This window comes from Trichoplusia ni (genome assembly GCF_003590095.1).
Source record: "Trichoplusia ni isolate ovarian cell line Hi5 chromosome 19 unlocalized genomic scaffold, tn1 tig00000121_group18, whole genome shotgun sequence".
NCBI classification, from domain to species: domain Eukaryota; kingdom Metazoa; phylum Arthropoda; class Insecta; order Lepidoptera; family Noctuidae; genus Trichoplusia; species Trichoplusia ni.
Window position 1 is genome coordinate 6834 of NW_020799791.1, and position 17192 is coordinate 24025.

The following is a 17192-nucleotide window of genomic DNA, read 5'->3' on the forward strand; positions in this document are numbered from 1 at the left end:
TAACATTTTATTTCTGTGTTGGTTTGTTATGCTTAACTTATGACCCAAAATATGATGTCGAGAAAGGACCAGGCTGCGTTATATAAGACACCTTAACTAATCTAATAAAATGTTTTTTTTTCTAGTGTAATAATTATAAATATACGACAAACTGATAGAATGAAACACACCTCTGTTACCACGTATTCCTTTTTACATTTTTTAGTCCAGCAGAACAGTAACTGTTCTAGGGAAACATGCAGACAAAAATATTGCATAATTTATAAATAAACCATGTCTGTCAGTATCTATACGAAGTAGGAGGCGGTTCGTTCGGTCGGGCTTTCAATAATTGAAAAGAGCTTACGCTTTACCTCTTTGTAACATAAAACTTAAGTCCATTGCGACTGTATTTAAACAAAAAATTTACCTTTGTATTTTGAGTATTTTTTCCTCCGAAACATGGAATGTTAACGAAGTAAAGTATGAAAAGTTCTCAAAGGAAGATACAAATCTTTTTTACATAACACAACGTTATTCATTATAAAGGAAATAACTGGAAAGAAACTCGAAGAAATCGGAGTTTTACGGCAAAGTACGCGGGAAGTATTTTCGTATGTTTGGTAAGATTAGCTACTTATACGGCAAATAAAAAAGTATTAGGCAGACAGGGACAAAAGTGTATATCTCAACTGGGGTCTTGCATAAGGATCAGGTTTTGTTGAAAACTGAGGACTCAGACCTGAAAACGCATTGACTACATAATGAGGTTTAAAGGTGTCACAAACTAAATATTTAAATATCCCTATTTTAAATTAAAAATTGTTCCCTACCTTTAGCAATAACATTCCCTTCAACTAGATACCTCTGACACAGCAAAGCAAAACAAAATACAGTGTTCAAATAGTCTCACAGAGCCCTAAGCCACCCGAAACAAGAACTATTGACGTAAACGGATCTCAAGGTAACATTAGAATCGCGACGGATGCGGATGTGTAAACACTTCAGTCTCAGGCACTAAGTAGCTGGCGTACAAACTTCAAATTAGAGATGCTACCGAATTCAGTTTCGGATCTAGGTTTATGTATAAATCCGAACTATTAGATTTTTCGTTTCAGGTATGATTGCGGATCAGATGGTGTTGAAATAATTCGATTGTTGAAAAAATACTGATTATGTACAATTTTGTACTACATTAAAACATCAAAGAATTAAAATGGTCAGATGGATGGATGGAATTAAAATCGGCTTCTCTGGACATAATATCACTTATAATATTCGTGTGTTGATATTAACACTACTCTTTTACATCAAATTTTAAAATCTTACAAACAAATTTGATGTTTCGGATATTTTTCGGATATTCAATAGTTTCGGATACGACAGCTACACACATCACTATTTGAGATAAAACGCCCTGTAGCCTGTTTTTGCGTAAGGAGGGTAAGATAAAACATTTGTGCATAAGTAAACTGTAGTTTACCGCTTTGACGATCAAGGAGATTCGTTAGAGTCCTACCGTCCCACCGTAATGGGACACACGGCGGGGGCAAAAACCTTTTGTAGTTTTTTGTGTTATGTTTTATTGGTATTGTGTGTGATTTTTTATATGGTTTTGACTGATTTGGCAGTTATGTTTTGAGTCGTGTTTTTTTTTCAAGTTATAGATTATACTAAGTATTTCGCTTTGTTTTAAATGTGTATTGAAACAGAAACACGAAAATTTCTTGAAGCTTATCTTCGAAATTATTTCTTGTCAATTGCATAAAACTCAAAAGAATATACCCATCTTTACAAGTGTCACGTCACAGAAACAAGTTTACTATGTCAACAATATATCTCAGAACTACTTAGTTATTCATTTCCTCAATCATAAAAACAACATACTTAATAAAAAAAAGTAAAAGAGAAAATATCCATCCTCCGAGAATCGCACCTCTGCTTTAGGTAATACAAAGATCATTAGACGAGTTCGGCTATAAATACAAGCTTGCGCGTATCCGCAAAGTAAACCGCTTAAGACTAACGTGAAATTAACCCGAAACTGCTGTTGCAACACGGATACCTTCGAGAAACTTCGACTCCCTAAGAAATAAATATCCCATTTGTGAATAATAAGTTCGTTCGAAAGTAATTTGCTGCCTCGCTTACGTGATACGAAATTTAATTTTCATAATGCTGTCAAGGAACATTATTTATACTAATATCACATAGCTATAATATTAAGTAGCTGCTGAAGAATTATTTTGTTTGCTTGTTTGAACCCGTTCATCACAGAAAACACTGGTCCAATTTCAAAAATCTCTCAATTTTAGATAACCCATTGAACAAAAGTCTAAAAAAAATAATCCTTGTCTAATAAACATATTTGAAAATGTTATATCAAAATGTTATGTTCATTCAATTGTTTGTTCTCCGATCCAGCACGTTGTAATTATATGTTGTGTACGTCATATTTTTATATGCATATAACGTTAAACATTATACAAATGTAAACATAATTAGGTTAAAAACATACAAAAATTTTGCCTTTACTATATTTTTTTCTACTCGGCTCATATTAAATTTACGAGAAAAATCATGATGTTGGCTCGGAGTCGGCATGATTGTAGCAACATATTAAATCGCGGGCCAAATTAAAATGTAAAACTCTACCGAGTCACGCCCTTGTGTGAAGTGAATAAGATAAATGAACGCGAGCCCACTGAAACGTTCGTTTCACGTATCACACAAATAAATTAACCACACGAACCTCGGGTTTCATTTAAAATGAAATCGATTAAATGTTTGTTCTATTAAAGCGGTTGGATAGGAATGGAAACTAATTAGTGTTCGATACTGCGATTTTTACATAAATATTATGACGATTTTCTATTATACCCATTTTGTGCTACGAAACGAATTCCATTAAGTCTATACTAAAACTCTAGAAAACCTGTTTGGTTTTAATTCCGCTCGCATTAATACTGTATACTTAAAAATGCTATTTTATTTTATTTGTCGCCTTCAAAAACAAGGCCCTAAATAAAACGCGTAAAGCATGTGATTTTTATCAACATAAAGCGAGACAAACGCGACAAATTGCAGCACTCACAATCTCTTTAGTCGCACTCAACGGGATCGTACCTTAACTTGCGTGGGTTCGCGACAAATTTGGTGTTGCTGCGAAAAACACAGTGATTTGCTAGAATTTCCATACTAACTCATGACCCTTGGGCCGCTACCTGGCCTGCGGTGAACGCCTCCGTCGAAATGTAATTAGTCCATCAGATAAAACAAAATATTAGATACGAATCTCTTACTGCTTTTTCTAAATTAGTAAACGCGATATCATCCGGATTTTCCTTATCCAAAATTACCATTAAAGACTTCCAAAATGAATGTACTGAAGTATGACATCATCACGTCATACAATAAAAATATTTTTACGTGATGTTTAATTCCGTAAAAGGATATCTGTCTTATTTTGATCTTTTTGATAGTAATGAAAAATGTAATAAAGGTAGACACCATCATCATTATTTGATAAGACTATTACGTTAGGATCTATTATGAAAAGTACAAGTCGAAATAATCAGATACCTCTCTCGATAATAAACCGTATAAAAAGCTACAACAGTGTAGGCTTAATGAGCCTTTAGACATCTTCTGAGTCACTCTGACTCTCTCTTTTATTTTCACAGCTATCGCCCACAAACCAACACGATCGCGTCATAGTAACTCGACGTGATGACCAGCCACTAGTCCGAAGCGGCGCCAGTTTCAGACAACTACTGTTGAACCTTGGCCCAGACAACTGTTTACTAGTATTAGCCTTAGCTATTACTGAACAGAAAGTACTTATACACTCGCTCAGGTAAGATAGTTGATGTATATTTTAATAAACATGTAATATAAAAAAGTTCCCTTCAATAATAATACCTAGCTTACCAATGAGGCCTTACCATAGCATACTTTTTTTATTTTTATATTACGTGACGTGAATGTGTGGATTTTTACATTGATTTTCTTTTATCACCCACTTACCTAACTTACTGGCAACTGTTATATATTGTAAAGAAAAAACCCTTTTTTAGTAATATAAATACGTTACATGTTTATATGCAAAATTGATAAAAAGACAGTAAGTTACCACATAATTATTCATGTATATATTGGGCTAACACGAAATGGAGGAAGATAGAGAGAGGGATAGATTGAAGTGCACTAACAAAAGTTAACTCTTCAAAGGATCAATCTCGCCAATTAAATGATAATTATTTGTGATGTCGATATATCAATTATAATAACTTTAAAAAATGAGTTAGTTATAAATTGTTTTTTCTTACTTAGACATCATTTACTGTTTTCATATTATACCAATTAATTATTTTACAGGCCAGATACCCTTACAGCAGTTTCCGAAGCAGTATCAAGTCTTCTTTTCCCATTCAAATGGCAGTGTCCATATATACCACTCTGTCCATTAGGTAAGCAAATACATACCTATTTACTTAAGAACTTTCAAACAAACTTGTTCCCCGTTCTACAAAAATACTCTTGTCCTAGAAAAGTAAAAATAATAATAATAATTACGCTGTTATTTGTATGCATTAGATCATTCAATGTGCAGATGTACGACCAATAAGAGCAAGTTGCAATAGCCAACTACGACACATAAATATAACAAAAATCCTTAACTTGTCTCTTATTTTTTATGTTCAGGTTTAGCAGAAGTATTACACGCGCCGTTACCGTATCTCATTGGTGTAGATTCACGGTTTTTTGATTTATATGAGCCACCGGCCGACGTCACGTGTGTTGATTTAGACACCAATAATATTACAGTGAGTACTATTAAGTTATCAGAAACTAATTTAATCTTGCCTAAGGAAAAAACCATAACAAAACCTTAATTTCAGATATGTGAATCACAACGACATATTTCTCTGAAACTGTTGCCGAAGCGACAAGCGAGGGCGCTAAGACAAACTTTAGATTTACTCTATGGAAATATTCGACCAGGTACTCTTTTCAAATTAATTACATCAAAAGACGTAAAGACTTAGCAATGAAGTCGTGGATCACATACGTAATTTTCGATGACGATAATACAACATTTGTGTTTGATTATAGCATCTCCCGTACACCATGCCAGTGAAGCTAAATACAACGGAGAACCTACAACGAGTTTAGATAGAGACTTCCAGAAAAGGAAAAAGGAGGTAAGGTTTAATCTAGTATCAAAATTCAGAAATTACTGAGGTATTAGATAGAGAGATCATGAAGACAAATTAGGAGGCCTTTGCCCAGCTATGGAATCTGGCTGACTACAAATGTAGAAAACACTAAGATAATATTTTATTATTAGTATATTCTTGAACTTTACTAATGTACATGGCCTTCAAATGACAATATAAGACACGTAAAGGGCGTCCAGGCGCCGCAAATAAAACCCATAGAACAAAAACAGTTTTATTTCAGTTTGTAATCCGTTTCCATTGATCGTTACAGCAAGCTTTAGAGTTGAAAATCCAAGAAGCGTTCCTACGTTTCATGGCGGTTACGTTACAAGGGTACCGCAACTATCTCATACCCATTACGAAGGCGCCCACTGTTGGGACCACGGACCCGCACGCTCTGTTCCATATGGACGCGTTTCTACGGTCGAGGGATAAGGTATAACGTGTTATATTACTTATTGGAATATCCTTGATGTTAACCTATTCAAGCTCACTTAGGTTATTGGCATTCTAAGCTTTATTTACAGTGTCTTTTCAGTTCTATTCCATGTTAATGATATTTTGGTACTGCACTTGAGTCATTAGTTATGTAAAAAAACGCTTCTTGAGCGCTTGTTTTTGGCTTACTAGATATAAAAGGATTTTCATTTTGATAATGTCAAAGATTTGCTCAATTTCGTTCTTAAAATGGAAAAATTGTCCTGGATCAATTGGTTAATTTTTAATACGACCCGCAATTTCAAGTTAAAATCAGTTTTACAGTCTTTTATCTTGTCTTCTCTCTTATATTCACTAAAGTTAACTGTAAATTGCATGTAGTTGGTTAGTGGTGTTTCTAATAAAAAAGTGGAAAACCATTTCATTAACGAAAACAGCCTATTACCCATCAGAAGATGTCGCAGGGAGAAATAATTAATTATTATTACTACATTTAACACAAAATTTTCTTTACAGACCCACCAACGTTTTTACAGCCTAATGATGCGTACACAAATGTTCACCCGCTTCATAGAGGAGCGCTCGTTCGTGTACGAGCCCGACCAGGGCCTGACGTTCTTCGACGAGTGCATCGAGCGCGTGGCCGCGGGCGACGACCAGCTGCTGGGCATGGACACCGGCAACGCCTCCGAGAGGACCGCCTTCGTACTGCCGCCGGACCCGCCCGACCCGGGTGAGGGGGACTAGCTCTTCATTATTGTTGTTATACGATATTTTTTTTTCTTCAAAAAAAAAACGACTCCCACAGTATGGAATTTAATCCTTGTGTTGCTTTTTGGGGGGTTTTATAAACATGCAAATCACACAAAAGCACCCAGACTCGGAACATGCATTCGTGGAACACGCAAAAGCTTGTCCTACGCGTGGATCACACCCGTGACATGACCCGCAAAGTAGGTTTGGTGTGGTGAATACTTACTGAATTTGTGGTTGTCGTTGTTAAATCAATTAATTATGTTTCGTTTGGTTGAGTATAAAATTTGAGATTTCATAGGTTTATGATTTGTTTTTCGAATTCTGATTTGTGCTGATCAATGTTTATTTGTAGTCAGTTGTAAGCTATCGATAAAGCGTGTTTATAAAAAAGAATGCTTTTTACATCTAGGAATAACATAGTAAAGTCAACAATTACGCTCAAAAAATATGCACCGACAAAGCATGTATCTGACTGACGTCTACCTCCATTCATTGCTATCGTCTGAGCTTTAGCGGTTTGGTGAGGTAGCGATGAACCACACCGTCGCGCCGCGCCGCCGCGCCTGTATGCTGTGTATACTGGAGTGGTGCGGGCGCGGCGCTGCGGGCGCGAGCCTACACACAGCATAGAGGCGCGGCGGCGTCGTGTGCAGGAGCGCTATCTGGGGTCTCTGGTGGTGTCGCGACGCTACAACCGCTCTTTCATTGCAGAGGCCACGTACTCGTACTCCAGCTTCTCGCTGGACGACACGCTGATGTCCAGCTGCGGGGGCCGCGCGCGGGCGGCGGCGCTGCTGGCGCTGCCGCCGGCCGCGCTGCACTCGGCGGAGTCGCTGACGGACGCCGAGCCCATGGCCCGCCGCACCAAGCATGAGATAGCCGCCGCGCAGAGGTACGCACTACACACCACACGCTATGTCCAGCTGCGGGAGCCGCCTTATTTCATACCCAATCAAAAACTTTAAGTTTATGTTTATTTAACATACAATACATGGGCTGGTTCCATGTGGCCCAAGACAGAGAAGTGGAAGGATTTGAAGAAGGTAATTTCCCAGCACTAAGCAATTTCCCAATCACCATTTTTTTTCTCATTTACAGATTAGCCCGGAAAGCGAGTTTATCAGCGGAGGCGTGGGCGAAATGCTTACTCGGCGCTTGTTACTCGCTGTACTTCCTGTCCCTGCCGTGTCGCATGATGCTGAGTAGAGGGAAAGAACACGCCACGTTGAGATCAGCGTATGAGTTACTTGAACGTGCCACGAAATTGAAAGTGCCTTGTGATGAGGTAAGTTTTTTTTGTGTAATATGCGATTTAAACCCGTTAGTAAGTAAATTATGTTTGAATCTATCATTAAAAAAAATATTTTGATCTGTAACGTTCATAACACAATTTCGGAGTTACTTTATTAATTTCAAGATCAACCAGTTCTCTTTAACATGTATGTAACCACGTTGGATCCTGTAATTAACAGTGTTAATTATTATCTTGCCACACATTACTTCTATCAATCAATTCAGCCTATCGCCGTCTGCTTTTGGACATGGGTCTCCTTCAAATTGCGCCACAACACCTTCTCCACATACAACAATGGTCAAAAATAACATTCTTATTTTACAATCCAAGCAAACTCAACAAAATCCTCCTTAAAAACAATTTACACTTTCAGGTGTGTTACCGCGTCATGATGCAGCTATGCGGCAACCACTCGCTACCAGTATTGGCAGTACAGCTGTTGTTCCTAATGAAACGCGCTGGCTTACAACCTAACGCGCTCACCTATGGGTACTATAATCGATGTGTGCTTGAAGCCACCTGGCCTCAAGATATGCCCAGGTATGCGAGTTTTGATTATGTTTTAAATATAATTTTATCTAAATACTTTATTTTCTTGAGATTTTTCAACTGATCCTGTAATCTTTTAGAGGGTAACAAAAGTTAACAGCTTAAATTCAAATGAACTTTTAATATATAAAAATTTTACTTACTTTATATTTATGTGACAGACTATGAAACTTGACAAATAATTACAAGTAGCTTTGGTTGCAATCCTTTTACAATAAGGATTTTAGGCTTGTAATTTGCTAGTAACATTGAATTAAATAAATGAATTTCAATTAACCTATATATAAAAAGTTTAGTAGGTGATGTAATAACCCCTTGCCTTGGTCCGGCAGCGGCGCGCAGCTGCTGTGGAACAAGCTGCGCATCGCGGTGGTGGGCGCGGCGCTGTTCCGCAAGGCGGGCGCCACGCGCGCCAACAGGAACCTGCTCAGCTCGGCCGCCGCCGCTGGTGAGCCACTACCTACTGTATACAATGTGGAACAGAATAAACGCAGTTCCTTGATTTCTTCCTTCATCATTATCGATAACCTTTACTATGGCATGAATAATGTAAAAGCAAAAAAAAATTGCGCCCAGATATGTACGGAAATTTTGAGTTTTTTCTCGATTATAGTATTATTCCAATGATAAAAGAATGCAATTACATTATTAAAAAATTGTAAAGATTCTTAACAGATCCATTACTACATAAAGATTGATCACAAGTTCCTCTCGGCAACCCAGCTTTGTATGTTCATCCATCTACTATATTATTAAATTCATGTTGCTATGTAGGCAGCAGTACGTTGCCGCGCGTCCGCTCTGCGGCGGCTGTGGGTGAGGGTGCAGAACTCGCGGGACTCGCTAATATAGCTGCCTGCGACCCCGGGAATAGTCGGACTAGCTTGGACTCCGGTAAGTCTATATTAATATTGTATTATTTTAACAATAGGTCATTGACACTGCACGGATAGCAGAGTGGCTGAGGTCATCACGCCAAACCCACCATGTGCTTACGTGTCGCGGGTTCGATCCCCGCTTAGGACCAGCGTTTGTGTAATCCACGAATGCTTGTTCTGAGTCTGGTGTCTTTGTGCATATGAATTGTATGTTTGTAAACTCTCCCGCGATACAAGGATTAAGTTCCTTAATGCGAGAGGCGTTTTTTAAAAAATGAATAAAAAAGTTACATTACTCACATAGATTTGACTAGTCGGATGGCGTAATTTGTATTAATGGATGTGATTTGTATTTTTTTAATAATTCTAAATTATTAAAAAAAATATATTTTAAAGCCTTGACACAAGAGTAATATCTCGCATTCCGCTTATGTCTACGCCTATCTGATATGCCCTGGCCAGCATGCGAGCGCGAGGCGGAGGCCCGCTGCAGCGCGTTCGAGGCGCTGGTGCGGCGCGGGAACATCGTGCGCGGACACACCACGCGCGGACACGCTCACCACATCTGCCAGGCCGCGGGGATACTCATCTCAGGTACCACTCATGTATTTGCTATGAGTTTATGTACAACTAGATACTAGGAAAACGACAGAAATCAAATTAATTTTCTAGTATATCGTCATTATGATATTACAGGTTAAAGTAAGATTGTAAAGTGATTTTGAAAGCGAGATGCTTTTGTATCGTATAGTTTGATTGATGTCTCGTTACCAGAACTAACAATCTTTTAAAAAAGTGATGATATGATCTCCATAACCCAGAAAAACCGTCAACTTTTTATATTGTTTTTATCAGGTGTACCGTCAAACCCAGACCTCAGCGACACAGCCAGACCAAGAAGTAACTCGCTCAACAGTAAAGAGTCAAGTACACCTATTCCTATACCAGAGAAAAGACAGGTAATTTTAATTTTTGACGCCATTTTCTTTCATTATTATAATTGTTTGAATATAGTTGTATGTTATATTATAATTTATTTTTGTTTTCAGACAATACACGTAAGCCCAGATAGTCCGTCCGACTTGCGAATTCTTGACTCGTTCAGAGAGCTTCGCTGGTGATGCGCAAATCGTCCAACAAATACAAGGCTGGCATTTTCTAATGTTCGTTTATTTCGGTTTTCGAACTCCCATTATTATTACACACATATTACACACTACGCTTTCAGTCCTAAACAAAGCAAAGCTTGTGTTATAGCTAACAGACATAACGTAAAAATATTAATTATGGTATAAGTAATCTTTAGTAGCTAAACAAGTTTTTAGATCTGGGCAGTATTTACAAAGCTCTCATAAAATTTCAGCAGGAACCCCTACAACGAAATCTCGGTGTTCGAGGACACTAAGTTTCCCTGAAGAACCGGAGACTGAAACTACTGCAACGATTGATGTACCAGATGCAAGTAAAACCTCACCATTAAAGTGAGTATTAATACTTGTTTGTTTACCATTGTATATATTTGTAGGGATGTAGATTGGATAAAATTTAAAAATCTCAGTGACCAAACATGCTTTGTACAACTTTTTTCCTAACAGTGAAGACATGTTTTGTTTCTTTTTTGGCTCATAATATAAGACACTTATTTTGATGGCTATTATAGTTCCAATAAAAATTAAAGAAGTCTTTATCGATGTTTTTTTACTAAATGTAAAAATGTGAGGATGTTTCTGACGGAGGAAAAAGAAAAATTACTATTAGATTGTTACTACGCGGATGGAACAGCGATAAACATAAAATGAAAGTATTACTGGCAGGTTTCATATCTTCCAAAAGTACGTGATCAATATAAGTACTATTAAGTTAGCACAATGTGTGTGCTTATGTACGTACTCGTCCGCAGAGTGTCAGCCCGCACGCCGGTGCTGAGTGACGACCCGCTGGCGCGCTGTCGCAGGCCGCGCCCAGCCCCGCGCCCGGCCCCGCGCCCGCCCCGGCCCGGCCCCGCGCCGCCCGCCGAGCCGCTACTCCCGCGCCACGAGCTCAGCGTCAGCCCCAAGCTGTTCCACCGCCGCAGCAACTCCTTCCAGGACGAGCCGCCGCACGACCACGCAGGGTATACACCTTCCTTTACTAGAACTTACCCATTGCACTTGCTAGCCTAATGTAAACCTTATAGTTCGCGCGCGTTTGCTAGTCGACCCTTGTAGCTTGTGAGCAACGTTACGTGAGATTAAATAAATGGTTATCAACAACAATTCAGATGCCACATTTCATAGAATTGGAAATGTCATTTTGTGGAATGTTTAGATAAATAGACACCTTGGAAGGTTATTTTTTTAAATTCAAGTCCTTTTCGAATTCCGCAGCTAGACTGCTACACTCATAATCACAGTGAACATGACTCAAACAGTTTTACAAATCTATTTCTTTTATCGCGTACATAAAAATCTGTTTCGACTTATCGAAAGGTAGTATTGAATCAAAAGCTCAACTACACATTTTGTTTTTTTTAAATGTAGTATATAGATAGATAGATATAGCTATATATAAATATAAATACCTGCACGCTGCACGTACCTACTATAAATCCCAAGTACTATGTATCCGCAACCCCCTCTCTTCTATGACACTGCGCCCGCTAACGTTCCCGTATCGCTAGAGCTACGCTCCGTTGAAACACGATAACCTCGATAGTTTCCTCTGCGTAGGAAACTGCACAGAAGTGAGACGGTGCCAGCAGGGACTGTGTCTTCGAGTCTCGTGAGCCTCGGTAACACGCTCAAGATCAGCTTCGGGTGAGTCGAACGTAACATACAATGTGTGATGAATGGGACATGGTCATGCAAGGTATTTATTGTAAAATGAATCTTAAGTAAATTGTTTAGAGTTCAAAATTCATTGAGAATTATGGTTCTACAAATGACTTATTTCGACGGAGTTCAGTTCAAGACAAAATTGACCTGTATAAATATGCATCCTATATCAACTGAATAAAATCCCAAATTAAAGGTTTGTAAATATCTATTGCGTAATCATGTCCTATTTTTTCTTAGTGTACTTAGACTTTTATTAGGAAATAATAATACCTAGTTTTCATGAGTGATTCTTGAAACAACTTTATAAAAGTTTTTTGAATAGTACACTAAGATCTCGATGTGTATATACAAAATGATTGTCTTGTTTAGTTGTGTCACTGTTATGTTTTAGTTCACGATAATACATCTTGTTCAATACAAAGCATGTTTGTTTTATGGTCAAGAGAACTTGAGTTCTCTGCTATTTTTTTTGAACTTTTTAGTTAAGCCTTCGATATAGACTTTGTAGCATCTTTAAGTAAAATCTGTTATTAATAATTAATAAGTATTTAAATAGTATAAACCAAATATTTACTACTTTACCCGATTGATATAAAATGAGGAATGAAGGATAGAGGAATTTGTGTGCTTGACTTGAGTCCACAGTCACTCTTCAATTCTTAAAAATGATAAAACTAAATCTAATCCCAAGAAAAGTCAAGAAACAAAGCAATAAAGACATAAGAACTTACTCATTGATGATGTATGTAATACATTATTTTAATAATATTTAAAGGTGCTACAAACGTCGTTTTTTATAATACAATAGCAATGTTATGTTGTTAACCGCACACACGCAGTACGCTAGCTCGTTTGTTTCTTAGACGCTATTCGCCCGCCAGACTGTCGTTGCGCAAGGAAAACATGAAACTCGGGAAGGCTATGATCGAGAATTACTTCAGGTGAGAATCTCGAAATATCCATTATTAAGATGAGGTTTTATCTCTGTTCTGTAATCTTCTGTGTATATTGTTTTAAATCGAAGAAGGTACTATGTTTATATTCGTTTATCTTCTTTACTTGTTACTGCTATGTGATTGGATTATTTTTATGAATGAGTAAAAAATATTTACCTGAAATGCTTAAAAGTCTAGACTCAATTTCACTTCATTTCTAGTATAAAACTAAAAGAACTCATTACGGTCTTCGGGTTATACTAAATAACCAATTGTAATAATTAACCATACTTACTTTAGATATACAATTTCTAGATCCTATTTCATTTCTATGAATTCTGTATTCTTCAGAACAGAGATAAATCCATCTTAAACCCATATAAAGTAAACCCAACTATGTAAAATAACCTCTGATATAATATAATTGAATTTGTAATCAAAAACGCAGCCTGAGTTTTTGTCTGCTGTAAGTATACATTCAGGGTACCTATAGACAATCATCTATAGAAAACGTTTTATTTAAATAACTCCCGTTTCTGCCATTCCATCGTACATCGACATAACCAACATTGTTTGTAGGTGTATTGTTTTGCATGGACATACATAGCTAAAATATTGTTTTTTTTTCGTATGGAACATAGAGATATGGAGGGAAGTGTCTTTACTTATTAGTACTTACTAGAACCACTGTTGCTAATCTCAATATGTATATAAAATAAATGGAACGAACAACTGACTCCAGTAAATATTTTACTTTTTGACACAATATACTCGTATGTAAATCCAGTGTTGACGTTGTGTCCTTTGTAAATTTTGTGGTCATAAATAGAAAATAAATAATCATTATTAAGCAAAATCATACCTAATCTTGATTACCGCTTCTTTCTTCCAGCTCTATGTTCCATAATATGACCGCACTGTTTTGTAAAATGCATGTTTTCAGTTGATTCTGTATATAGTTTACATGTCCAAATGTATTTAAATGATCATTCACCTATAATTGGTTTTACCTCGATACGAGTCTAGTATTAATATTTCAGCCCGACAAGTATAGCCGGGAAAAGATCCAATGAGCTTCTTCAAAGTGGGCTTAGCAGTCTGAAGTCTGCAGCAACGAGTATGGCCAAGAAGTTCGATGAGATGAAAGAGGTTATATCAGCTAACTCTACTCCAGTGAAGGGAGCCTTTGGGAACGCGACCAGTGCGTTACTACCAAGTTTTATGGGAGAGGAGGATTCTACTGATGGATCGTCAGAGATTAATCCAGATGGTGGGTGATTCATATCTTATTGAAGTAATATGAATTGTGTTGAAATGTAAATATAGTTGATAATGCTTCGCGCGGTTGATAAAAGGTTCTTCTAATTCGTGTCTAATTTTAATCCTTATGTCTCACATTTGGCGGTATATTTGGTCATGATGTTCGATTACAATAAAATAAAATAGACAAAAAACAATTGTTGCTAAATAAGAAACTTCAAACAGTTTTGAATTGAGTATATCCTACACAGTTTCATTTTTAACAGTTGTTTCAACATAGTCAAAAACATTTGAGAACGACTAAGCTGCGTGTCACTGTACGACGGATATTCGGAAAAAATGATCTATAAACTCAATACTAATTAATAACTATACTAACATAATATCGTTGCTTCTGACTATTGTCTCCACTTCATAAAAATTGAACTCTATATCCAGCCTTGTGTTTTCAGAGTGGGTCGGCGGTGTCGGTTTCCGCCGTGCGTCGAGTGACGCGGAGCTAGCTTGCTCTATGGAGCGAGGCTCGCTCGCTACACTCATGTCCCATCTGCCCGACAATCTGTACCCCGTGCAAAATGTAAGTAATCAAACGGTCATAGAAAATCAGAAATGAAAAAAGGTCTGGACTAGTCTGGAGCAATTTGGGGAAATGAAGTCATTAATTAGTAACATAAAGGATATACATAAGACATATCCCTTAATATTGTTGTTAAGAGGCAAACACTCATTATCAGTTCGCTTCGTTTTAAGGAGCTGTGTAAATATATTCTTTCTCTAAGCAAAATATTTGTATTATACTCTCAAACTAGTACATTATTAAGTATTAAATACCTTTTTCCATCAACAGGACACTTCATCAGAGAATTCATCAGTTGTCGTCCACTTATCATCATGTTCACAATGCCACCAATGCTTCGCATACCTATACGATGAGGATATTATGGCAGGATGGGCGGCCGACGACTCTAACTTGAACACTCGTTGTATTGCGTGCGGCAGGCATACCGTGCCCTTGTTATCTGTGCAGGTAAAACTAACGCCTTAAACGAAAACGAAACCGATTTAAGGAGAGAGTAGAATATTGAATAAATGATGAATTACCATTCCATAATACCTTTTGCCTCGTCTTTCTTTGACACGATCTTAAATCTACGTTTCTTTTGTCATGCATTCTCATCAACTACAACTTACTGTCATTTGATCATCTTGTTTATAAATATAAAATTTTAAACACATACGGGATATTGAATGATTGTTTTTGTTTCAGATAATCCGTTCCGACCAAAAACAAAGCGAAACATTAAGCGTGCCTTATTTAAACCCTCTGGTATTGAGGAAAGAATTCGAATCTATATTAGGTAAGTTACGACCTTAAACGGAAACACGGATTGAATTGTGCAGATATTCAGAGATCAAGTTTAAATTGCTTCAAATCTGATTATCTTTCTAGTTAGGTTATAAATAACTTTTGCCGTATAAAATTGTAGGTAGGGAAGGCGACACATGTTTAGCGGACCCCGGCTTCGTGGAATCACATCCGATAGTTTACTGGAACTTGGTGTGGTTCTTAGAGCGAGCCAACATAGAGAACCATCTCCCCGATCTGTTGTGCCCTGACTTCCAATCTAAGTACCAGAGTACAGATATGCTGCAAGATTCGGACAAGACTGGTAAGTACAAATTCAATTGTTAATAGTAAGGTAATCATTTTTTATGTTAGTTTAGAATAACGTGAAACAGAAGAATTTAGTAGGGATGGACAAATTCAAACTTGATCAATGACGTCGGTAGCGTAGTTCGGAAAGCATAACGTTGAGGCGGGGTTTGCACTTTAGAGTCCTGTCTGAGATTGAAATGATACCAATGTGTTTAATTGCAAATGTAGTAGAGATTGCTCAAATAGTGTTTGGCATACATGGAACGCAGAACTGTAGAAAATGAACTCTTCAGATGTGCCCGACATGGCTTTCAAAAGTAATATCTACGCATATATTATAAGATTGCAAGGCCTTCACGGTGACAGATGGTTCTATATTAACTTTATAACTTCTTATACAATCTCGAACAATAGAAACTTCAGTCGCAATAACGCGTATAATTACCAAAGTGCCTTCCTAATTCCTGACATCCCTTTCCCTTCCGTTCCCACAGTGCACTCAAGACGTTTATCATGCTCAACTGTCCGTATATATTTTACGACGTCCGTCGAAACAGAAAAAAAACGCAAGAAATAATTTGAAGGCATTCATTTGTTAAGTATATCTGGATAGTGTTAGTATTTTGTAGTGTCCGACCGAAGGTTCGGTTTTGGCCGAGTTTCGCCTAAAAATCAAGTTTCGGCACCAGTTTCGGCTTCGGGCAAAATTGGCCGAAACTTTTGCCGAAACAGAAACTGATTTCGGAAGTTGTCGTGCACGCTCGCCTCATTTCGTTTCGCGCGGCAACGCTTTGGCGGACGCTCGCGCTCTCGGCCCCGTTCGGGAATTGTCGTGCGCCGTTCGGATAGCTCCGTATCAACAAAACTACTCCTAACTAATGCAGCATAATAGGTAAAATGCACCAAATTTCAGTATTTTAAGGAATTCTAAACTTGACCACGTGAGTTTCGGTTTCGACCGAAACTAAAGCAACGGCCGAATATTCGGTTTCGGTTACGGTCGGAAAACCAGTTTCGGTCGGACTTAAGTATTTTGTAGTTTCCTACTAAAATTATATATTGTATGTAATTATGTACTTGAAAGACGATATGGCTGTAAAGTGTGTTTCTTGTGAGATGACGGCCGATAGGAAGGTATGGAAGAAGATGACATGTTGCGCCGACCCCAAATAAAATAATTGGGATAAGGGCAGGGGAATGATGATGTAATTATGTACTTGGTATTTAAAGGCTTTGTAGGTATTTTAGTCATGAATATCCAATAGTTAGACGGTTCAGTTCTTAATTTGGTTCACCAAATTAATATGAATCCCGTTGGGTATAACAGCTGGACACGCCTTGTCTGCTAACTTTTGACCATGGTCCCAAAGGATTTTGTCGAGGTTTTAGATTGAACAAACGTCTGTCA

General features: G+C 37.6%; 1 pseudogene; it reads left to right on the top strand.

Annotated features, from left to right (window-relative positions):
• The first annotated feature begins 3650 nt into the window (after positions 1–3650).
• LOC113506548 lies at positions 3651–16868 on the top strand (annotated as a pseudogene).
• Positions 16869–17192: the final 324 nt, after the last annotated feature.